Below are 24,737 nucleotides of genomic sequence, written 5' to 3' on the forward strand. Positions count from 1 at the left end.
TGGAGTGATGGGGGGAAGGGGTATTTCGGTGCTGGAAATGGGAAAGAAGGGATAATGGAATGCTAAGAGTAACAATTAGTGGAACTCTTATAGTTGGTTGTGCCTTGGGTGCATCCTGGCACACGGCTCTTAAGAGTAGTGGCAAGGCTGAGGATATACGAGGCGGGTTGTATTCACGGTCACAGCCAGGATGATTGATTGTAAGAACAACTTGTTGGTATTCAAGTTTCTGAGAGGATCTTTAGGAGCAGTCACCCCCACGCGGTGAGTTCTGGCTATTATGGATGACTGAAGGCAGATAATCAGTCATGCAAAATAGCTGACAGCCGATCACAGTGTATATATTGTTTATTCGGGACAATATATATATTGATAAATGAGACACTTGTTCAACACATGGGTATATTTATTCTGGAAACGTTTCGCCAGCCAGTGGCTTCTTCAGTCAAATGCAAAAGATGGAAGGTGAGAAGGAGTTTCAGGTAATCAGTCCCTCAACCTGGAGTCGATGTGTTCAGCCCATCAATCTTGATAAATATATATACTTGCTGTGATAAAGTTCTACTGAATTCCATTCCACAAGTGCTGCATTATCCCAAGGGTTTAGTGTTTTCCGGTGAAGTACAAGAAAGTTTCCTGTTGCTATGTCTGTGACTTAGGGATAATAAGAATTTTCAAAACAAGTGAAATGTTACCGATCTGCCTGGAGTCTACATGGAGGGAGTTCCGCGGCCCGGTCCATGACCACGCCTCATGGTGGATCACTGATAAGTGATCCAACATGAGGCTGTTACTGTTGGCCACACGCAATCCAACGTACGAAGAACAGCCCGGCTGGTCAGGCAGTGACCAGCCAGGCTGTTCTTCTGTTCGGTTCAGTGCAGATAAGAATCTATTAATAATCCCCCTTATGTATGATGGGAGGCTGTTGAACAGCCTTGGGCCCCTGACACATATTGTGTCTTCTATCAGCGTATTCACGGCGCCGCTGCTTTTCATTTGGGGTATGTTGCACCATCTGCCGAGGCCTTTGCTTTCATAGGAAGTAATTTCTGTCTGCAGATCTGGGACCAGTCCCTTTAGGATTTTCCAGGTGTAAATTATGATGTAGCTTTCTCGTTTGCGCTCCAGGGAGTACAGGTCAAGGGACTTCAAACCTTTCCAGCAATTGAGGAGCTTTACTAAACTTTGTGTTCTCTTTGACAGAGAACAAAGAGTAATAGTAAACAGAGTTAATTAAGAGGCTGTCATAGTGAAAAGCTCTGTTCCATAAGGTACAGTACTGGCCCCCATCCTTTTCCTCATCCTCATATCCGACACAGACGGAGATGTAAACCATATTCCAATCACTTGTGTTCTTCTGTTTAGTGTTGTTCAGTGTTGACGGTCCCGTTCAGGGCAGGAGAGATATCAGAACTGGAACAGATACAGAGATCATTTACGACCAGCATAAGAGCCCCCCCCCCAAAAAAAAAAAGCATTTAAACTACTGGGAACACCTCCAAGTCCTACATAAGAGAGGAGAGATACCTAGATACATGATAATATATACGTGGAAAATATTTGAGGGCTTCGTCCCAAATTTGCACACTACCATAACAACATACCGGAGTGAGAGATATGGGAGGAGGAGTAGGTCTGTCTCCCTTCAGGTACCTCATTACTGCTACCACCTGAGGTCTCCTGGCCCGCTACCCAACAACGCCCTACTCACATTCCCCACTTGTCTAGTGCCCCTGTCCCTGTTGCTCTTGCTGTTGCCTCTGTCCCTGTTGCTGCTTTTACTTTCCTGCTGCGTCTGCCTCAGCTTCCGTTACTTTTCTTCCTACTGTCTTCTGCTTGTGGTGTTGGTAGTACTAGTGGTGGTAATGCTGGAGTCTTCTACTGTTGTTGTTGCTGCTGCTGCTGCTGCTGGTCTGGTCGCTTCTCTGCCTCTACTCTCCCTGCTGAGTGATTGCTTTCTGCCACTACTGCTATTACTGGTCTGTCTGCTCCTCTTGTTGTTGCTACTCCTATTGCTGCTCTTTTTGTTGCTGCTCACCCTGTTGCAGCTGCTACTGTTGTTGTTCCTGCAGTTGTTGTTTATGTTGCTTCTACTGCCCCTGTTTCTGCTCCTGCTATTTTCAGCTTTCAAACTAATGCTGGTATTGTTAATGTTGTCACTGTTGCTGCTCTTGGTGATGATACTACTCTTGTTGCTGCCTTGACTACGTCGCCCCTGACGTTACTTGGGTTGTTGCTACTGTTGTTGATACTACTACTGCTGCTGCTGTCCTGGCAACGTTGCCCATTGACGCTGTTATCCGTGTTACTGATGGTGTTACTGTTGCGTCTACGTGATGCAGATGTAGAGTGGAGGTGGTGTAGTGAGCTGATGAAAGCACTGTATATACAAAGCGGTCAGAGTAGCTACTTTTTCTGAACTGCAAGAGCTAACTTCCATCCCCCCATTCTCAGAATATACACACTAAAAGTTTATATTAATCCCTATTTTAGGGACTAAAGTATTCTTGACTGGTTGTGAACAAGTAGACGTGGCATTAATGACCCACTGAGTAGTCGACAGGCTTTCAACCGAATGAACCAAGCAGGAACACTACCTCACAGACAGACATCTTACACAGTGTCGATTTTGAGACTTGCACTCTATGCTTATATCTGCTGATTCTGTCGTATTGTGGACATTACCGCTGCGAGTACTGACTGTGTTCAGAGTATCCAGTAAACAATGATGACTCCCGCCAACACAACTTACATTTATGTCGTTGTAGACTTAGTGTCGCCCCTCAACCCTGTGTGAATTTACTGTGTTCTGAGTTTTGGATATAGTTATGGAGCGGTTTGTAAGCCAGTAATTTGACTGCACCTGTCTTGTGTAAACAGTGTGCCTGAGTGAAGTACACTGTCTTAGGACTGACTTTGATTCAGCTCAGATGTTAATATTTAATTATGTTTGTTTTGTGGGAATAATTTAGTGAAGTCTGGCGTGGTCTGTGTCTACACACTGTATTATCTGCAAAAAGAAAGAAAAAAAGGACTGAATGAACTTTGTCTGTGTTACCTTGTTAGCGACAACACAGTATTTTGTGGACACTGTCTTTAACCAGAGGGCACTTGCACTCACCTGTGTTGTGTTGACTTGCAGTCGTGTGCATGGGAGTAGCATACTCTAGAGTTGTGTATTGTCATTTATATGCTCTAGCCTGTAACTATTTATTATGCAGACAGTAAATATAATCTTACAAGATGTTTTTGTTCATTTAAGACCCCTAGAGCGGTGACTAGCACTAAATTTTCGGTTTAAAAATCGTGAGAATATTTGCCAACAAGAAGCCTTGCTTTGGTAGCAGAGGCAAGCAAGTTTCACATGTCCTCCTTCGCCCTACCTCCCACCCTCTCTACTCATTCCCCTTCACTCCTTCCCACCACTAGACTCTTCCATCATCCCTTCTTGCTAATATCCCCTCCCCCCTTCACTCATCACCACCTTCATTTTTTCACCCTCCTTCCTAACATACATTAATTTGCGCACCACTGGAAAAACTCTTTCTTTTCTTTTTGCTGACGCCCTAATGACGTTTTATCTGTTCGAAAAACCACAACCGTATTAGCTACTGGGAATAGAGTCCTTGTGGTTTTTTTCTGAAAGCGTTGATGGTGGTAGTGCTAGCGTTAATGATGATGTCAGTGTTGATGGTGGTGGTGCTAGCGCTAACGATGGTGTCAGTGTTGATATTGGTGCTAGTTTTGATGGTGACAGTGGTGGTGCTAGTGTTGATATCAGGTGACAGTGATGGTGTTATTGTTGATATCAGTTGACAGTGATGGTGCTAGTGATCAGATGACAGTGATGGTGCTACTGATGATATCAAGTGACAGTGATGGTGCTAGTGATATCAAGTGACAGTGATGGTGCTAGTGATATCAAGTGACACTGATGGTGCTAGTGATGATATCAAGTGACAGTGGTGGTGCTAGCTTCAGCCGTTGGCGTTCTTCACCAACTCCAAGGTTGAGGGACTGATTACCTCATCTTTTGTATATAATTCAACATTCTTCACATTATGTCCTTGTACTGTATTGATAAAGCCATGGAATGGCGAAACGCTTACAAATAAATATACCCAGATGTTGCGCATGTGTCCAATTCCTTATCCTGTACGCTTCGTTTTCTTCTTCAGTAAATACGTAGTAGGATGTGGTGGTGGCAAGCAGTAACTAACCTCAGGCGCTGTTGTTGACGGTGTAGGGTCTAGCAACACAAGTTGGTAGGTTGGTACTAATATATTTATATCCTAGCGGAAGCCAGACTGTAGTAGCTGCTGCGAGTCTGGTGACTCTGGTTCCTTCTGCAGGATTTTAAGATGGTAGATGGACTGACCTGTATCAATCTGGCTCTTCCTCAGGTCTTGCATAATAGTCTGACTGGTATCAGTCTGGTGCTGCCTTAGGTCTCGTATCATAAATTGACTGGTATCAATCTGGCTCTTCCTCAGGTCTTGCATGATATATTAACTGGTATCACTCTGGCTCTTGTTTCAGGTCTTGCATGATAGATTAACTGGTATCAATCTTGTTCTTCCTACGAAATCCATCTGGACTTTTTGTACTGTCCTCACAGTGGAAAAAATAATTTTTCCATCTTCATTATCATCACTCTAACATTCATACATCGTTACCATACATCACGACCCTCGTTACTTTCGTCACCCTTAACACATCAGGATGAAACGATTGGTCTTGGGCCACAAAGGTGATGACCCGTCCCCCGGAATCAACAACAGGTAAACAGACCACTCCCCACCACAACCATGACCACCATGACTGGTGTTCTGCAGGGTACGAGCGTCGAGGTCCGCCGCTGTTTACATCCATTAAGTTCCACTAAGCAAACAGTCAAGAATTTCCGGAACGGGTCGTATAATGTTAGTGTGGCGGCAGTTATGGTGGTGATGGGTTGAGGAGCTACAGCCACAGTGGTACCTGTCGTCTTTCATCATCTCGTCGTTCCCTTCTTAGGATGTCTGTCGTTCCTTGCCTAGGCTCCCCTTCCTTGCCTATGAAGAAATTCACTGCTTAAGATGTCGCCACTGCCTAGACCTAGGATGTCATTCCATGAATAGGATACCGTTCACTGCCTAGGATGTCGTTCACTACCTAGGATGTCGTTCACTGTCTAGTATGTCGTTCACTGCCTAAGATGTCGTTCACTACTGTTCCTAATATCTGCAGTGGACCTGCCAGAAGGGACTGAATCTTGTGTCGCAGGAGACGATGGGAAACTACAGCGAAGAATACGAACAGGATTGTTAGGTAAGACACATATGCAACAGTCAGGTATCTTTATTTCGAAACGTTTCGCCTACACAGTAGGCTTCTTCAGTCGAGTACAGAAAAGTTGATAGAAGCAGAAGATACTTGAAGACGATGTAATCAGTCCATCACCCTTAAAGTTTTGAGGTGGTCAGTCCCTCAGTCTGGAGAAGAGCATTGTTCCGTTGTCTGAAACAATTGACTGGTATCAATCTGGCTCTTCCTCAGGTCTTGCATGATATATTAACTGGTATCACTCTGGCTCTTGTTTCAGGTCTTGCATGATAGATTAACTGGTATCAATCTTGTTCTTCCTACGAAATCCATCTGGACTTTTAGTACTGTCCTCACAGTGGAAAAATTCGTCACCCTTAACACATCAGGATGTTTCAGACAACGGAACAATGCTCTTCTCCAGACTGAGGGACTGACCACCTCAAAACTTTAAGGGTGATGGACTGATTACATCGTCTTCAAGTATCTTCTGCTTCTATCAACTTTTCTGTACTCGACTGAAGAAGCCTACTGTGTAGGCGAAACGTTTCGAAATAAAGATACCTGACTGTTGCATATGTGTCTTACCTAACAATCTGTCGGTATTTTATACCATTTTAATGTTCACGAACAGGATTATTACCGTGTATTTACCTTTGAAGGCTCTCGAGAGTTCTCCTAGTCTCGCAGCCTGGCCCTGGGCCAGGGCTTGCCTGATCAACAAGGCTATTATTACTGGTGGCCCGCATATCCATCACAGTCAGGTTGATCTGGCACTTGGCGGAGATACATGATCAACTTCCTCTTAAACACTTCTTGTTTGGCAGTGTTTCTAATATCTTGCGGTAGAGTGTTAAAGTCTGGGACCCCAGATGTTGATACAATGTTATTTTAGTAGTTGTTATTCATGCGTTAAACATGTGTGGGCCACTCAACACAAGGTGTGGAAGAGGCTAGATCCTCTGTCCACTAAGCACAGTTCAGCCTCTGACCAATCTGGCTGTTGGTGACTGCTAGTATTAATGTAAGATGGCAGAGGTGGTGGTGGTTGGAGTTTCAAGCTGAACAAGTGCAAGATCGTGCATATCAAAGGAGAGAGACGTGATATTTTTAGTGAAAAAATTGAAACTCTCTTAAAAATGTTGGAAAACCCGGCACAAAGACGCTCTGTGGTGAGCTTTATCAAGTCATGACTTAAGCTTTATCAAGTCATGACTTAAGCTTTATCAAGTCATGACTTAAGCTTTTTCAAGTCATGACTTAAGCTTCGTCATACTAACGATAGTCATGACTTAGCTTTATCGTCTGAGCTTACTCAGCACACTAAGCGTCATGACTTGAACTAGTCTGACTGATGCTTATGTCATGACGATAGCAGTGACGAAAAACTGTCGTCTGAGCTATGACTAAAAGCAAGTCATGACTGATAGGTTATAGACGACAAGCTTAAAGTCATGACTGTTAACATCAGCATTAACATGAATCATGACAAAACTTATAAGCGAGGAATCATGAGAACTTTTTGGTAGGAATGGATGAGACTGTTGATGTGTATCGTACGATGGAATGTGCCTGAGCATGTACCAACAGTTTAACGACAGGTTAAAGACAGAGTTAAGACAGGAGCAGAGTAAGAGGAAGAAACGAGGAGGAGGAGAGGAGAGAGGAGAGAGAGGAGAGGAGGGAGGGAGAGGGAGGAGAGGGGAGGAGGGAGAGGGAGAGGGAGAGGAGGGAGAGAGAGAGAGAGAGAGAGAGAGAGAGAGAGAGAGAGAGAGAGAGAGAGAGGGAGAGGGAGAGGGAGAGGGAGAGGGAGAGGGAGAGGGAGAGGGAGAGGGAGGGGGAGGGGGAGGGGGAGGGAGCGAGAGAGTGAAGACTGACACGTACAGAGGAGGATGCAACAAACACCTTGGCAGTGACACAAGACGACGTTGAACCCCCTTACAGTAACTAGGGGGGCCATTGAACTCCTTACAATAAATAAGGGAGCACTGAACTCCTTACAATAATAAGGGGGGCATTGAATCCCTTACTTACAATATCTAAGGGGGCACTGAACTCCTTACTTACAATATCTAAGGGGAGCATTGAACCCCTTACAATAACTACGGGGGCGTTACAATGAATTAAAATGAACTAAGTGCCGTTGAACCCCTTGACAGTAAAACAAAGTGACACTGAACCCCCATAACAACAAACTAAGAAGACGCTGAAACCCTTTCAAATGAACCCCCTACACTGAAAGTAGGGACACTGATGTAACACTGGTGAGTCCTGGACCCCTGACACTGAGGCATTCCACAGTAACACTGGTGAGTCCTGGACCTCTGACACTAACAAAACATCAGAATCAAGGTGACCCAGGCTTCCTTCAAGAAGAGACAGGGGGAGAAGGGGACGGAGGGAGGGAGGAAGTAGAAGGAGGATAAGAGAAGAGGAAGAGAGGGAGGATAAGAGAAGAGGAAGAGAGGGAGGATAAGAGAAGAGAAAGAGAGGGAGGATAAGAGAAGAGGAAGAAAGAGAGGATAAGAGAAGAGGGGACGGAGGAGGGAGACAGGAGAAGAGAAGGCATAAGGAGAGGAGAAGAAGTAGGAGACAGCGGGAGGAAAAGAAGGATGAGGACAGGAAGAAGAAAAAGGAAAAAAGACACTGACCCTGGAGTAATAATCCACGACAGGAAAATAAAAAATGATGGCATTAAAGAAGAAATGAAAGCAGAAAGAAAAAAAAATATGAAAATGACGATAGAAGGGAAGGAATGAAAGCAAAATGAAAATAATTAAGGCAGAGAGAAAGGTATTAAGACATGAAGGAAAAAGACGAAGATCTGGTGAAAAGAAATGAAGTCAAAGTTAAGAAATAAAATAATGAGGTTGGATCCTCGAGCACAGAAGTGTATACCGCAGTGTTACCTAGACACATTACCTCTTATTCTCATGTCTAGCCTTCTTCCCCATCCTCCTCCTCCCCCCCCTCTTCTTTATCTCCTATTCACCTCTTCATATCCTCGCCCTCCTCCTCCTCTTCCTCCTCTCTTCTTTATCTCCTCACCCTCTCCTTTTTCTCCTCCTCCAAGGTCAACACTCACCAATTTTTTTTTCGCTAGGAGGGTTTCCGCTGTTCGAATCAACACCCCACCCTCAACCCCACACCCTCAACCCTCACCCTCAACACCCCACCCTCCACCCACCTAGGTTCACCCATTACCGCCCCTGAAAAACCTGAGTAAGATTCACATTAAGGAGTCACACTCTGTCATAACACCGTGTGAAATTTTCAACTGATTACGTTTTGATGTGTGAGTGTGTCTGATTGTTGATTACTTCTGCCGAGTGCTGAGAAGGACACAGCTATGATTATAACTATTATTATTATTATTATTATTATTATAATTATTATTATCATCATTATTATTATTATTGCTGTGTCTGATTCAGGATTATTTCTGCCGAGTGCTGAGGACACAGCAGTTATTATTATTATTATTATTATTATTATTATTATTATTATTATTATTATTATTATTATCATCATTATCATGAAGGATGGATGCAGCATAGAAATATTAGGGAAATATTATTCCAATATCATTTTGTTCAATTTAATACTTACTATCGTATTAATGTGGAAGTACTAACACCGTAGGGGTTATATAAAGCTAGGGGAGACGGGAGGGGTAGGGGTAGTTTGATACGAGGAAGAGAGAGATAAGTTACATTTTCTTGGACCAAGAGCCCTTCAGTGTCAACGAACACTTCCCCTTCTGTGAAGGGCTAATGTTCCCTAAAATTTAATTTCTTAATATGAAAATATATTGATCTCCTGCGAATATAATAATAATAACAATACTACTACCACTACTACTACTACTAATAATAATAATAATAACAATACTACTACCACTACTACTACTAATAATAATAATAATAATAACACCAACAATAATAATACCAACAATAATAATATAAAGTTGGACATTAAGAGTCGATAAGAGGGTGGGTCAGGAGCTATGATTCGACCCTATGAAGCACTGGTGGCTAAAGCTCCCGCTTCACACACGGAGGGCCCGGGTTCGATTCCCCGGCGGGTGGAAACATTTCGACACGTTTCCTTACACCTGTTGTCCTGTTCACCTAGCAGCAAATAGGTACCTGGGTGTTAGTCGACTGGTGTGGGTCGCATCCTGGGGGACAAGATTAAGGACCCCAATGGAAATAAGTTAAGACAGTCCTCGATGACGCACCGACTTTCTTGGGTTATCCTGGGTGGCTAACCCTCCGGGGTTAAAAATCCGAACGAAATCTCTCTCTCTCTTACACACTATACCATCCCTTCGTTAAGAAACAACCAGGAGACGGAAGTGAGCTCTCTATATCCCCCCCCTCCCCATTCCTCACTTCTCCCTCTCTCTTTCCCTCTCCTCCCTCCCCCTTCCTCTTTCTCTGACGAATGGTAAGTGCCGCCCGAACGCTTCTTAGTTTCGTACGGTATAACGTAGCCATTTCCGAACACCCCCTTTCCCTGCTCCTCCTCCCCCATCCTTACCTATCCGTGCCGCACCCTATTCCTCTCTGGCCGCTCCCATCTTTGTCTCGCAATAAAGAAACATCGTTATTTCCTTCCGCCATCTTCCTTTTCCTCCGCCCCGTCTTTTTCCTAGAACTTCTCCTTTTTCTCTCCCTCCCCCCGTCTGTCTACTCCAATTTCGCCTCTATTTTTCCCTTTTAGTAACTCATTATCTTCGTTCCCCATTTTCTTGTTGCTCTTCTCCCCGCATATTCTCTCACCCATCAGTAAAATATATACCTGGGTGTTAGTCGACTGGTGTGGGTCGCATCCTGGGGACAAAACTGACCTAATTTTCCCGAAATGCTCTGCATAACAAGCGGCTTTCTATATAGTAGCATATCATTGACGTCAGTTACGCCTGTATACCTATATAAATTATTACTATTATTATTATTCTTACTGCATGACGTATGCTCTTCACATCACATCTTGTCGCGTTAAAACTAACGTTTGATGCTTGGATTGTCAAGCCAGGGCAAGACCTGCTGGCTCACATGACGTGACCAGAGGCTCAGTTGTGTGGCTCACATAACGTGACCAGAGACTCGACTGTGTGAGCCCGGCTCTCATGACATGACCAGAGACTCGGCTGTGTGAGCCTGGCTCACATGACATGACCAGAGGCTCAGTTGTGTGAGCCTGGCTCACATGACAGACTCGCTTCACCAGAAAGTTTCCCCATTTCTCCTAACGAAGAAAATACACTTCCGTTTTCCATATATATTCCCCCCTCTGACTGGTTCCCCTTTCCTCCCCTCTCTCCCTCTTACCTCTCCCGCTACCTTCCTCCCCCTGCTCCTAGGCCGGCAATACGGTACACAGAACAAAGGAGGGAGATACCTCCTGCTGGACTCAAGATCCAGCAACTAACAACTCACAAAAAAGCGAGAAGAGATACCATAAGACTCTCGAAGCCACCAGAGAGTTAAGCTAGTAGCGAAAAGTGAAGAGGCGGGGCCAGGAGCTGAAACTTGACCCCTGAAACCATATATATATGAGTATATGAAAAAATACCACCGTGAAAATAGGAAATAAAACGTGAGCGCTCTCATGTGCTTACACGATATGTGTGTGAGCACATGAAAGCGCTCAGGTTTTATTTCCTATTTTCACTGTGGTATTTTTTTCAGATTTGCAATCACAGGTTTTATCGTGATTTCTTTCAGATGAGGCTTGCTGCAGATGGGACCTGCCTAGCATGGGCCTACTGGCCCATGCTAGACAGGTCCATATTATATCCGCCCACACCCGCTTATGCACCTGCTCCAACCTGGCTTTAAAGTGTCACCTCTCTGTGTTAAACACAGATTTGTGTAGAAGCAGATAATACTGAGAATGTGTGTAAAGATGAAAATCTATTAAATATTACCAAATTGTGCAGATCAACCAGACTGTGAGGGATATGCAAGGCAGCGGACCAGCAACAGCATGGTTGACCAGACTACCAACAGACGAGCCTGGCCCATGGCCGGGCTTCGGGAGTAGAAAAACTCTCCTTACTCATCAAAGGTATATCAAAGGCATAAAGGTAATATTAAGCTTTGCAAAATTATAAAAGGGTGTTCCAAGGCGCCTCAGTTGTAGGCAGTACTTGTTTACAATAGGGGAGGGAGGGGGGGGGGAGATAGCGGAGAAGTTAGGAGCAAGTTTTTTTGTTCATCTAACAGTAAGTAGGTACCTGGGTGTTGTGGGAGGCGTCCTGGGCTGCCTGGTAGCATACTTATGATAAAGCAGAGCTTGGGAATGAGTACAGTTATGATAGCAACTCACAGCTAGCAAATTAACCAATGTAAACAGTGAAGATGCAATAATCTTGACACATACTTGGAATCTGCCTGAACGCCCCTGCGGCCCGGTCCCAGACCAGGCCTCCCGGTGGATGACCTAATCAATCAAGCTCATCAAGTCCATCCTAAGCACCACAGCCAGGCTAATCAGGCACTGACTTAAGCAGCTTGTCCAGTTCCTTCTTGAAGACAGCCAGGGATCTGTTGGTAGTCCTCCTTATGTATGAAGGGAGGATATTGAAGAGTCTTGGTCCCTTCACACTTCTTGAATTTTCCCTTAGTGTACTCATTCCACTTCTGCTTTTTATGGAGCGTATTTTGCACCTTCTGTTAAGCCTCTATCATGGGGAATGATCTGTGAGTGCAGATTAAGGACCAATCCTTCTGAAAATTTCAATGTGTGCCCAACATCTTTTATGTTCAGCAGGTCTCCAGTAGCACCAGCAACAGCAAGCACCAGACGAGCCTAGCCCATGACCGGGCTTCGAGAGTAGTAAGACTCTCGAAACTCATCAAAAGTATACCACACGAGGCCTAACTATTCCATTTAGAAATACAGTATATTAAAGAAAAATATTTTAACCATAAAATACAAAATATGAAGCAAACTAAACGAGCCAGCACATTATTATCTCTGAACTTAAGTTTTATTATAAACCCTACAATATTTGCTGCCATTCAATTAGTGCAAGGGGCCCAAGACTCTTCAAAACCCTGCCTTCATACATAAGAAGAATTACCAACAAACAACTAGATGTCTTGAAGAGTGAATTGTATTAGTTCTTCGGGCAAGTTAATTCTTGATCAGTCGGTCTGTGGCATATATGCTGGAGTGTGTGTGTAGCTAGAACCAGCAGCCTGGTTGATCAGGCTATCAACCAGGAGGGCTGTTTTGGGACCGGGCAGCGGGGGCGCTGACCCACGGAATCATCATCAGTTAACGGCATCACAACCGTGCAAGTAACTGCATGCATTATTTTAACAAACAAACCTTAGTCATTTCTCACACCACAGGTGATAAACGTCAGCACTGGCACGTTTCCACGTTTTTCGGCCATCTCGTTGCGAAACGTACCAAGGCGTTTCAAAACTTAACTTAAAGGAAGCATGAAGAAACCGACGTTATCCGCCACGTTAGGAAACTGACGCAATAAAATAGGGAGAGATATGCAGAGTCACTGTACCAGGTGAGAAGCGGACGCTAATTAATAACAGTCGTCTCAGGTACATTCTTACCTGACGGTACGAACCGTTTTGGTGCGAGTTCCGGGGGGTCACCGCCCCCACAACCCGCTCTCTCGCTAGGCCTCCTTGTTCACGGTCTACACAAAACTCCAAGCGCGAACATTGGTCGGGAGCCACGGCGAGTAAGACTACGAGGATTCTGGTCACGCCTGAGCAAGGCATGAGAGAGAATACTTGGGTACATTATACGTGATCTCTACAGTGTGCCCCAGGATGTATTTATATCACTCCTCTCGTTATAACTGTCACACTGACAAAGTAACTATGACACTCCCAAAGTAACTTTGACACTGTCGAGTAACTATGACACTGTCAGAGTAAAACACACACACAGACACATACACACACACACACACACACACACACACACACACACACACACACACACACACACACACACACACACACACACACACACACACGGCTACAGAACTTAAGGGCAGAACTGATGGCGGATCCAGGGGGTGCAGTTCAGCCCCCCCCCCCTCCACCGCTTATAATGAAAATCAATGATCGCAATTATATTTAACGCAATTTAAGGGGCGCCTTGTCTAGCAGCGGCGCCATCTGTAGGTGAGAGGCGACACCAGGGCCTGAGTGTGACGCAACAATGTTCACAGTCTCCGCTCCTGGAGGCGGGTTTGGCGAGACAGAGACGTGTGTACCCACAAGTACATATACAAGGTATACAAGCCTAGTTGACATCAATGACATACTACTATATAGAAAGCCCCTCGTTATGCAGAGCATTTCGGGCAAATTAGGTAGATTTTGCCTCCAGAATGCGACTCACACCAGTTCACTAACACCCAGGTACCTATTTTACCAACAGATGAACATGGACAGCAGGTGTCTTAATAAGGAAACATGTCCTAATGTTTCCACCCGTTACGGGGATCGAACCACGAACCTCAGTGTGTGAGCCGAGTGCGCTAGCATACGGATGTTTCGTCCACAAGGGACTGCATCAATCCACTCTTAGGTAATCTGATTAAGTCCCTAGTGGACGAAACGTCTTCACAATAAAATGCTATAACTTGCACCGTGTGTTTTAAGTTGCAAATACTGCTGGCATAATTTACTACAGTATTACCCTGAGATGTTGGCTACGATGCCATAACGGTAGCAACCATGTGTGCGGTATATACATCGAGAGGTGTGTATAAATGCATATATACACTATGAGGTGTCTATGTGCATATAAATACACCGTGAGGTATTTATCTGTGAGTATATATGTATATAAACTGTGAGGTGTGTGTTTCAGTGTTGCTGTGGTTCCTTGCCTACCTCGTCCGTTCAAGAATGACCTCGTGTTCAACCTTCCCTCAGAGGTCACTGTCCCACTAGCTTGAACATTTTAGACATGTGTGGCCCCTGAAGAGCACTCCCACGCCATTATGAACACCTTGATCATACTCCAGGCTGATTCCCACACACACACACACACACACACACACACACACACACGTCATGTGGGTTTTCGATACGTGGATGGGTAAAAATACTCACGTAGGCTGGTAGTACTTATAATATATATCGGGAAGTATGGAAAGCGCCAACAGCCGACCTGTCTCTCTCTGCTCCCTATCTTCGACTGACACATCTCCATTCAAAGCAGGTGAAATCGCAGATCTAGAGAGTGTACAGAGATCCTTTACTGCACGTATAAGTTCTGTCAAGCACCTTAACTACTGGGAACGCTTGGAAGCACTTGACTTGTACTCGTTGGAACGCAGGAGAGAGAGATATATCATAATCTACACTTGGAAAATCTTGGAAGGAATGGTCCCAAATCTGCACACAGAAATCACTCCCTACGAAAGTAAAAGACTGGGCAGGCGATGCAAAATGCCCCCAATAAAAAGTAGGGGCGCCATTGGTACACTAAGAGAAAACACCATAAGTGTCCGGGGCCCAAAACTGTTCAACAGCCTCCCATCAAGCATTAGGGGAATTGCCAATAAACCCCTGGCTGCCTTCAAGAGAGAGCTGGACAGATACCTAAAGTCAGTGCCGGATCAGCCGGGCTGTGGCTCGTACGTTGGACTGCGTGCGGCCAGCAGTAACAGCCTAGTTGATCAGGCCCTGATCCATCGGGAGGCCTGGTCATGGACCGGGCCGCGGGGGCGTTGATCCCCGGAATAACCTCCAGGTAACCAGGTAACCTCCAGGTGACCCATAGTGCCTACGGGTGAGGGTGTTTGAAATCCTGCTATGGTCAGCAGCAATATGAATAATCAGTCAGTGATTCACGCAGACGGTTGGTAGTGAGTCATCTACTGGTACACTGGTTACTGGTAACTGGTTACTAGGGACTGGTACTACTACTGAGACACACACACACACACACACACACACACACACGCACACATGCAGGTGAACACACACAAGAGAGGAAATCCCTTTGGTCAGTTCATCAGCAATAATAACATCTGCTACACCGACTTTCCCATCATTATCCTTCCTTCATCTTCCCTTCTGCCTCTATTCTGTATTCTCCTTCTCATGTTTTCCCTAAGCCTGCTTCACTTCTCCATCTTCCCTTTCATCAACCTTCTTTCTTTCTTTCTTTACTACTTCTATCTTCCATCCTTACTCTCCTTTTCTCCTCCAGCTTCTATTTCCTTTATGTTTCCCTGGTATTATTCATTTCTTCCTATCGTTATCAACTCTCACTCGCCCTCTTCCTTCCTGCAGCCCCGGTATTGTGACTTGTTGCAGCCACGGTATTGTGACTTGTTGCAGCCACGGTATTGTGACTTGTTGCAGCCAAGGTATTGTGACTTGTTGCAGCCACGGTACTGTGACTTGTTGCAGCCACGGTATTGTGACTTGTTGCAGCCACGGTATTGTGACTTGTTGCAGCCACGGTACTGTGACTTGTTGCAGCCAAGGTATTGTGACTTGTTGCAGCCACGGTACTGTGACTTGTTGCAGCCCCGGTATTGTGACTTGTTGCAGCCACGGTACTGTGACTTGTTGCAGCCAAGGTATTGTGACTTGTTGCAGCCACGGTACTGTGACTTGTTGCAGCCCCGGTATTGTGACTTGTTGCAGCCACGGTATTGTAACTTGTTGCAGCCACGGTACTGTGACTTGTTGCAGCCCCGGTATTGTGACTTGTTGCAGCCACGGTATTGTGACTTGTTGCAGCCACGGTATTGTGACTTGTTGCAGCCAAGGTATTGTGACTTGTTGCAGCCACGGTACTGTGACTTGTTGCAGCCACGGTATTGTGACTTGTTGCAGCCACGGTACTGTGACTTGTTGCAGCCACGGTATTGTGACTTGTTGCAGCCACGGTATTGTGACTTGTTGCAGCCACGGTACTGTGACTTGTTGCAGCCACGGTATTGTGACTTGTTGCAGCCCCGGTATTGTGACTTGTTGCAGCCAAGGTATTGTGACTTGTTGCAGCCCCGGTATTGTGACTTGTTGCAGCCACGGTATTGTGACTTGTTGCAGCCACGGTACTGTGACTTGTTGCAGCCCCGGTATTGTGACTTGTTGCAGCCAAGGTATTGTGACTTGTTGCAGCCCCGGTATTGTGACTTGTTGCAGCCCCGGTATTGTGACTTGTTGCAGCCACGGTATTGTGACTTGTTGCAGCCCCGGTATTGTAACTTGTTGCAGCCAAGGTATTGTGACTTGTTGCAGCCCCGGTATTGTGACTTGTTGCAGCCACGGTATTGTAACTTGTTGCAGCCACGGTATTGTGACTTGTTGCAGCCACGGTATTGTAACTTGTTGCAGCCACGGTATTGTAACTTGTTGCAGCCCCGGTATTGTAACTTGTTGCAGCCACGGTATTGTAACTTGTTGCAGCCCCGGTATTGTGACTTGTTGCAGCCACGGTATTGTGACTTGTTGCAGCCACGGTATTGTAACTTGTTGCAGCCACGGTATTGTAACTTGTTGCAGCCCCGGTATTGTAACTTGTTGCAGCCAAGGTATTGTGACTTGTTGCAGCCCCGGTATTGTAACTTGTTGCAGCCACGGTATTGTAACTTGTTGCAGCCCCGGTATTGTGACTTGTTGCAGCCACGGTATTGTGACTTGTTGCAGCCACGGTATTGTAACTTGTTGCAGCCACGGTATTGTAACTTGTTGCAGCCCCGGTATTGTAACTTGTTGCAGCCAAGGTATTGTGACTTGTTGCAGCCCCGGTATTGTGACTTGTTGCAGCCACGGTATTGTAACTTGTTGCAGCCACGGTATTGTGACTTGTTGCAGCCCCGGTATTGTGACTTGTTGCAGCCAAGGTATTGTGACTTGTTGCAGCCACGGTATTGTAACTTGTTGCAGCCAAGGTATTGTAACTTGTTGCAGCCCCGGTATTGTAACTTGTTGCAGCCACGGTATTGTGACTTGTTGCAGCCACGGTATTGTGACTTGTTGCAGCCACGGTATTGTGACTTGTTGCAGCCACGGTATTGTAACTTGTTGCAGCCACGGTACTGTGACTTGTTGCAGCCCCGGTATTGTAACTTGTTGCAGCCACGGTATTGTGACTTGTTGCAGCCACGGTATTGTGATTTGTTGTAGCTACGGTACTGTGACTTGTTGCAACCACGGTGTTGTAACTTGTTGCAGCCACGGTATTGTGACCTGTTACAGCCACGGTATTGTAACTTGTTGCAGCCACGGTATTGTGACTTGTTGCAGCCACGGTATTGTGACTTGTTGCAGCCACGGTATTGTGACTTGTTGCAGCCACGGTATTGTAACTTGTTGCAGCCACGGTATTGTAACTTGTTGCAGTCACGGTATTGTAACTTGTTGCAGCCACGGTATTGTAACTTGTTGCAGTCACGGTATTGTAACTTGTTGCAGTCACGGTATTGTGACTTGTTGCAGTCACGGTATTGTAACACGGTATTGTAACTTGTTGCAGTCTTGTTGCAGTCACGGTCTTGTAACTTGTTGCAGCCACGGTATTGTAACTTGTTGCAGTCACGGTATTGTAACTTGTTGCAGCCACGGTATTGTAACTTGTTGCAGTCACGGTATTGTAACTTGTTGCAGTCACGGTATTGTAACTTGTTGCAGACACGGTATTGTAACTTGTTGCAGTCACGGTATTGTAACTTGTTGCAGCCGGTATTGTAACTTGTTGCAGTCACGGTATTGTAACTTGTTGCAGCCACGGTATTGTAACTTGTTGCAGCCACGGTATTGTAACTTGTTGCAGTCACGGTATTGTAACTTGTTGCAGTCACGGTATTGTAACTTGTTGCAGCCACGGTATTGTAACTTGTTGCAGCCACGGTATTGTAACTTGTTGCAGCCACGGTATTGTAACTTGTTGCAGTCACGGTATTGTAACTTGTTGCAGTCACGGTATTGTAACTTGTTGCAGCCACGGTATTGTAACTTGTTGCAGTCACGGTATTGTAACTTGTTGCAGCCACGGTATTGTGACTTGTTGCAGCCACGGTATTGTAACTTGTTGCAGTCACGGTATTGTAACTTGTTGCAGCCACGGTATTGTAACTTGTTGCAGTCACGGTATTGTAACTTGTTGCAGTCACGGTATTGTAACTTGTTGCAGCCACGGTATTGTAACTTGTTGCAGTCACGGTATTGTAACTTGTTGTATTGTAACTTGTTGCAGTCACGGTATTGTAACTTGTTGCAGTCACGGTATTGTAACTTGTTGCAGTCACGGTATTGTAACTTGTTACCACGGTATGTAACTTGTTGCAGCCACGGTATTGTAACTTGTTGCAGTCACATTGTAACTTGTTGCAGTCGTAACTTGTATTGTAACTTGTTGCAGTCACGGTATTGTAACTTGTTGCAGTCACGGTATTGTAACTTGTTGCAGCCACGGTATTGTAACTTGTTGCAGTCACGGTATTGTAACTTGTTGCAGTCACGGTATTGTAACTTGTTGCAGTCACGGTATTGTAACTTGTTGCAGCCACGGTATTGTAACTTGTTGCAGCCACGGTATTGTAACTTGTTGCAGCCACGGTATTGTAACTTGTTGCAGTCACGGTATTGTAACTTGTTGCAGTCACGGTATTGTGACTTGTTGCAGTCACGGTATTGTAACTTGTTGCAGCCACGGTATTGTAACTTGTTGCAGCCACGGTATTGTAACTTGTTGCAGCCACGGTATTGTAACTTGTTGCAGTCACGGTATTGTAACTTGTTGCAGTCACGGTATTGTAACTTGTTGCAGCCACGGTATTGTAACTTGTTGCAGCCACGGTATTGTAACTTGTTGCAGCCACGGTATTGTAACTTGTTGCAGCCACGGTATTGTAACTTGTTGCAGTCACGGTATTGTAACTTGTTGCAGTCACGGTATTGTAACTTGTTGCAGCCACGGTATTGTAACTTGTTGCAGCCACGGTATTGTAACTTGTTGCAGCCACGGTATTGTAACTTGTTGCAGCCACGGTATTGTAACTTGTTGCAGTCACGGTATTGTAACTTGTTGCAGTCACGGTATTGTAACTTGTTGCAGCCACGGTATTGTAACTTGTTGCAGCCAAGGTATTGTGACTTGTTGCAGCCACGGTATTGTAACTTGTTGCAGCCACGGTATTGTAACTTGTTGCAGTCACGGTATTGTAACTTGTTGCAGTCACGGTATTGTAACTTGTTGCAGCCACGGTATTGTAACTTGTTGCAGCCACGGTATTGTAACTTGTTGCAGCCACGGTATTGTAACTTGTTGCAGCCACGGTATTGTAACTTGTTGCAGTCACGGTATTGTAACTTGTTGCAGCCACGGTATTGTAACTTGTTGCAGCCACGGTATTGTAACTTGTTGCAGCCACGGTATTGTAACTTGTTGCAGCCACGGTATTGTAACTTGTTGCAGCCACGGTATTGTAACTTGTTGCAGTCACGGTATTGTAACTTGTTGCAGTCACGGTATTGTAACTTGTTGCAGCCACGGTATTGTAACTTGTTGCAGCCACGGTATTGTGACTTGTTGCAGCCCCGGTATTTTAACTTGTTGCAGCCACGGTATTGTAACTTGTTGCAGCCCCGGTATTGTAACTTGTTGCAGCCACGGTATTGTAACTTGTTGCAGCCACAGTATTGTGACTTGTTGCAGCCACGGTACTGTGACTTGTTGCAGCCACAGTATTGTGACTTGTTGCAGCCCCGGTATTGTAACTTGTTGCAGTCACGGTATTGTAACTTGTTGCAGCCACGGTATTGTAACTTGTTGCAGCCACGGTATTGTAACTTGTTGCAGCCACGGTATTGTAACTTGTTGCAGTCACGGTATTGTAACTTGTTGCAGCCACGGTATTGTAACTTGTTGCAGCCACGGTATTGTAACTTGTTGCAGCCACGGTATTGTAACTTGTTGCAGCCACGGTATTGTAACTTGTTGCAGTCACGGTATTGTAACTTGTTGCAGCCACGGTATTGTAACTTGTTGCAGCCACGGTATTGTAACTTGTTGCAGCCACGGTATTGTAACTTGTTGCAGCCACGGTATTGTAACTTGTTGCAGCCACGGTATTGTAACTTGTTGCAGTCACGGTATTGTAACTTGTTGCAGTCACGGTATTGTAACTTGTTGCAGCCACGGTATTGTAACTTGTTGCAGCCACGGTATTGTAACTTGTTGCAGCCACGGTATTGTAACTTGTTGCAGCCACGGTATTGTAACTTGTTGCAGCCACGGTATTGTAACTTGTTGCAGCCACGGTATTGTAACTTGTTGCAGCCACGGTATTGTAACTTGTTGCAGCCACGGTATTGTAACTTGTTGCAGCCACGGTATTGTGACTTGTTGCAGCCACGGTATTGTAACTTGTTGCAGTCACGGTATTGTAACTTGTTGCAGCCACGGTATTGTAACTTGTTGCAGCCACGGTATTGTAACTTGTTGCAGCCACGGTATTGTAACTTGTTGCAGTCACGGTATTGTAACTTGTTGCAGCCACGGTATTGTAACTTGTTGCAGCCACGGTATTGTAACTTGTTGCAGCCACGGTATTGTAACTTGTTGCAGTCACGGTATTGTAACTTGTTGCAGCCACGGTATTGTAACTTGTTGCAGCCACGGTATTGTAACTTGTTGCAGCCACGGTATTGTAACTTGTTGCAGCCACGGTATTGTAACTTGTTGCAGCCACGGTATTGTAACTTGTTGCAGCCACGGTATTGTAACTTGTTGCAGCCACGGTATTGTAACTTGTTGCAGCCACGGTATTGTAACTTGTTGCAGCCACGGTATTGTGACTTGTTGCAGTCACGGTATTGTAACTTGTTGCAGTCACGGTATTGTGACTTGTTGCAGCCACGGTATTGTAACTTGTTGCAGCCACGGTATTGTAACTTGTTGCAGCCACGGTATTGTAACTTGTTGCAGCCACGGTATTGTGACTTGTTGCAGTCACGGTATTGTAACTTGTTGCAGTCACGGTATTGTGACTTGTTGCAGCCACGGTATTGTAACTTGTTGCAGCCACGGTATTGTAACTTGTTGCAGCCACGGTATTGTTACTTGTTGCAGCCACGGTATTGTTACTTGTTGCAGCCACGGTATTGTAACTTGTTGCAGCCACGGTATTGTAACTTGTTGCAGACACGGTATTGTGACTTGTTGCAGCCACGGTATTGTAACTTGTTGCAGCCACGGTATTGTAACTTGTTGCAGCCACGGTATTGTAACTTGTTGCAGCCACGGTATTGTAACTTGTTGCAGCCACGGTATTGTAACTTGTTGCAGCCACGGTATTGTAACTTGTTGCAGCCACGGTATTGTAACTTGTTGCAGCCACGGTATTGTAACTTGTTGCAGCCACGGTATTGTAACTTGTTGCAGCCACGGTATTGTGACTTGTTGCAGTCACGGTATTGTAACTTGTTGCAGTCACGGTATTGTGACTTGTTGCAGTCACGGTATTGTAACTTGTTGCAGTCACGGTATTGTAACTTGTTGCAGCCACGGTATTGTGACTTTTATTCTCGATGAAGGAAATAAATTTTCGGTGGCTTTCTCTTTCTTTTTTTTTAGAGTATAAATTTTACACTTGTAAATAACAGCCAGCTCTCTCTCTCTCTCTCTCTCTCTCTCTCTCTCTCTCTCTCTCTCTCTCTCTCTCTCTCTCTCTCATCCCTGCGTCCACCTGCTCGTCTGCTGGGCTCCAGTTGCACACAATTTAGCAATTTTCTACAACAAACCAGTAATTTGTAAATCAAGAACAAACCACATTGTCTGTACCCTGGGAACTGACCCATCCCTCCTCCTCCTCCTCTTCCTTCCCTTTACTCCTCTTCCTTATCCGTAGTCTTCTCTTGGCATTTAACTTCCTCCTAATCCTCTTATTTCTTCCTCCTCCTATTTTTTGTTCTACGTACTCTTCCTCTTCTTGATATTGTTCTCCTCATTATTCTTGTTAATTTTTCCTCAATGTCATCTTATTCTTCCTATAGATGCTTCCCATATTCTTCGTGCTTTTTCTCTTCCTTCTCAATCTATTTACTCTTTTTTTTCTGGCCATTTCTCCTCGTCCTCCTTCGCCTTATCCTCTATTCTACTTCCCTCTCGTTATCACACAGTCTTCTCTTCCTACTTCCAGGTTCTTCTCCTTCCTTTTATCTCATCCTATCTTCAAGAGTTTCCTGACAATCTTTCCACGTCTGAATGTGAGTTACAAGCATCAACAGCCAGACTGATCACACTGTCAATCTGGTGTGATACAGAGGCGGGGGGGGGGCGATTATCCTTAGTTTAAAACACACCTGCTTTCCTTCCTCTTTGTATTCCTCTTTATCTAGCTCATTCCATTCTCCTCTTTGTTGTCCTCCTCCTCCAAGCTTTACTCTTTTATTCTCACTTATTCCCTCAAAAAATTTATCTTCAAAAAGTTTCCCTATTTTTCACGTCTCTTGTCATTACTCTCTCTATTCAATTACCACTTTCATTCAATTTTTGTTCAATCCCTCATTCACTAATTTCTATTCACTCCCTTATTCAGTTCGTATTCAATCCCCCCCCCTCATTCAGTTACTGGGCAATTTTTACTTCATTCAATTATCGTTCAATCCCTCCTTTTATTCATTTCTGAATTCAATCAGTTCTTGCGCAATCCTCGCCTTTAATCAACTGCCTTTCCACCACCTTCAATCACTTGCTCCCAGAGTTCCACGTAGCCGCAATAACCCAAGTATAACACAAACAACCACGCACCAAACAATGACTAGTCTCCACCCTTAAAAGCGAAAATAATGGCGCGAATAGAATAGCGTCAAGTCAAACTCCGCAGAACAGGAAGGAATAAACATGATTTATACGTGACAGACCCAGGAAAGGCGAGGAAATGGAGCTTTCGTATGTCGCTAAGAAATCAGATTTCATTATAACATTAAGGAGGGGAAAAAACGATTCCTTGCAGATTGTTAGGGAAGATGTGTTTTTAAACACTACGAAGGAAGCGTGTAGCGGTGTATGCAAATTAGCAGGAAGGAATATGTTGGAGACAAGAGGTTAGTGTGTGTGCTGGAGACTGAGGGTAATGTGTGTGTTGGAGACTGAGGTTAGTGTGTGTTGGAGACTGAGGTTAGTGTGTTGGAGATTGAGGTTAGTGTGTGTGCTGGAGACTGAGGGTAATGTGTGTGTTGGAGACTGAGGTCAGTGTGTGTTGGAGACTGAGGTTAGTGCGTGTTGGAGACTAAGCTTAGTGCGTGTTGGAGACTGAGGTTAATGTGTATGTTGAAAACTGAGGTTATTGTGTGTTGGAGACTGAGGTTAGTGTGTTGGAGACTGAGGTTAGTGTGTGTTGGAGACTGAGGCTAATGTGTATGTTGAAAACTGAGGTTATTGTGTGTTGGAGACTGAGGTTAGTGTGTTGAAGACTGAGGTTAGTGTGTTGGAGACTGAAGTTAGTGTGTTGAAGACTGAGGTTTGTGTGTGTTGAAGACTGAGGTTAGTGTGTGTTGAAGACTGAGGTTAGTGTGTGTGTTGGAGACTGAGGTTTGTATGTGTTGGCGACTGAAGTTAATGTGTGTTGGAGACAGGTTAGTGTACACATAACTGTGTAAGACACTTGCGCAACACCTGGGTATCTTTATTCTGAAGACGGTTGGCCAATCAATGACTATCAATTCAACAAAGGTTATTTGAAGGTATATCAAACTAGAGACGGTTTTAGTCGAGGTAATCAGTCCCTTAACCACGAAGGTGCTCACCACATGTCATCTATTCATCAACTTGTCACTACTGTATAGTATTAATGCTAGATATTAATCTGTAAATCTTAACTTAGCCTTTTATTTACGTTAACAGTAATCTCGTGTTACGAAAAAAAATTCAAGGCGGTGCCTTGATGCAGGTAAAGGACTCTTCAACCAAGGAATTAGAGCCACATTCCTAAGATCAAACCAGATTACCTCCCTTTCCACAGGCGCCTGCATCACCTAATCCTAATAATATGCTACAAAAATACCCCTAAATTCATTAATCAGCATGATTTGCCAACCACGGGACATTAGGCTGACTGTAATCACGTTTATCTTATGTTCTCATGCTATTAAAAGCGAGTAAATCCCCCAGGAAGGGCAAGAAACAGGCCCACAGTGATGACTCGCCACCCAACGCACCCTATAACCCGGTAATCCCTGCCAAACTTACACATAAAATCTCGCTGATTGGTGATGGTGCCGCCCCTCCGTTAAACCCCACGACGTGACTTGGTTCATCAGAGTGAGATATGAATTTATAATGGTTCGCCAGGCGTAGGATTGCCTCCACTGGGCCATTATCCCGGAGCAGGGTGGGGGATTTTGAGGTGGGGCAGAGATGCGAGGGGGCAGACGCTGGACGAGGCTGGGCTGTGCTAAGGTGAGGTG

At 45.0% G+C, this 24,737-nt stretch overlaps 1 protein-coding gene across 2 annotated transcripts in view; it reads right to left on the minus strand.

The window, feature by feature from the left end:
- Positions 1 to 24,737, minus strand: part of LOC128691137 (ras GTPase-activating protein raskol) — a 791,339-nt gene that overhangs the window by 568,493 nt on the left and 198,109 nt on the right. The gene's annotated exons all lie outside the window — the stretch shown is intronic.

Source organism: Cherax quadricarinatus, chromosome 27, assembly GCF_038502225.1.
Source record: "Cherax quadricarinatus isolate ZL_2023a chromosome 27, ASM3850222v1, whole genome shotgun sequence".
Lineage (NCBI taxonomy): Eukaryota > Metazoa > Arthropoda > Malacostraca > Decapoda > Parastacidae > Cherax > Cherax quadricarinatus.